Raw genomic sequence first — 1,415 nt, forward strand, 5'->3', positions numbered from 1 at the left:
TGTGAAGGTTTGTTGAACGTACCGTCTGCTCTCCTGATATCTCTGGAGGAACTGCGACAGCACAAGTGAGCTGTGAAAGATTAAACATTTATTAATCAACATCCTTTAGATCCCTGACCTTGATCTCCACTGGCTAAAATCAGTGTAGATGCATAGCAGAGGAATGTAGATCACTTCCTCTTCGGGTTACACTTAAAGTAAAACGTAAATTATGGCAACAGTAAGACATTAAGCACCTATTATAATATGTTCAACTTGAAACACAATTAGAATTACTGACCATATCCTAACCTGAATTAACCTTCTAATCTTTTCTCATTGGGACACAGTGTAACTTTATGAAGTGAAATGTTTTTATTGTTAACTAAACCTAAAACCATCAAAAAACATTTGTTGGTGATTGAAATAATTTAATAATTAAATTAATTTATAATTTTAATTTAATTTAATAATTAATTAAAAATAAAATAAAGCTAAAATAAAATTAAATATGAATATTAGATCAAATACTTAATAATAATAAAAAAATCTTTAAAATTATAACATTTTAGTGAATTAACTGAAATAAGTAATGAAAATTCTGTCATCATTTACTCACCCTGAAGTTGTTCCAAACCTCTATGAGTTTCTTTTTTCCGCTGAACATAAAAGAAGAAGGTTGGTAACCAAACAGTTGACGGTATCCGTCACATTTTTGGTTACCAACATTCTTCAAAATATCTTTTTTTGTGTGTTCAGCTGTAGAAAGAAACTCATGCAGGTTTGGAACAACTTCAGGGTGAGTAATGGAACAACTTCAGGGTGAGTAAATGATGACAGAATTTAATTGTTGGTGAACTATCCCTTTAATGTTGAAATATTAAAATTAGTAAGATTAAATTGAAATTAAAATAAATAATAGCTTGATAGAAATATTTACAAAAACGACTGAAAATTAAAAAACAACTAAAAATGTAAAAAAATGAAAAATGAAAAATATAAAAATAAAAAAGGCTAATTCCAAATAATAATAAATACTATAATAGTAAATAAATAATACTAAAATAACACTGACTGACTGGTCAGGGTCTCTCACCTTCGCTGTAGCATCTCTCTGGTCCAGCAGTCTCAGCTGGATGAGGACGGGCACGTCTTTGGGCTCAGGAGGGAGTTCAGAGTCCTGCTCCACACAAATACACACAGATTTATAATTACACTCAGCGGACTTCAGTTAAGCAATATCAAATGTGCAAACGTCATAGATATTTGTAGGTATTGTTTATAAGCACACTAGGACAATCTATGTTTCAGATGCAGTTTGAGGTGTAGATGGCTCTATACCTGTTGCTATAGATAACAAAATAGACGTGTTTACCTTTATGTTTGTAACAGCGAGGGGCATGCTCCAGCCATTGAGCTGTTTTTTACCCAGAGTA

General features: G+C 31.7%; 1 long non-coding RNA gene across 1 annotated transcript; it reads right to left on the reverse strand.

Moving 5' to 3' along the window:
• Positions 1 to 21: 21 nt before the first annotated feature.
• LOC107682969 (uncharacterized) lies at positions 22 to 1,415 on the reverse strand. The gene is made up of 3 exons (XR_001633636.1): positions 1,355 to 1,415; positions 1,076 to 1,159; positions 22 to 70 (listed from the first exon to the last, which is right to left on the reverse strand). It is a non-coding gene; the product is annotated as an uncharacterized LOC107682969 (long non-coding RNA).

The sequence above is a fragment of the Sinocyclocheilus anshuiensis genome, unplaced genomic scaffold (assembly GCF_001515605.1).
Source record: "Sinocyclocheilus anshuiensis isolate Anshui unplaced genomic scaffold, SAMN03320099.WGS_v1.1 C32761357, whole genome shotgun sequence".
In the NCBI taxonomy this organism is placed as follows: domain Eukaryota; kingdom Metazoa; phylum Chordata; class Actinopteri; order Cypriniformes; family Cyprinidae; genus Sinocyclocheilus; species Sinocyclocheilus anshuiensis.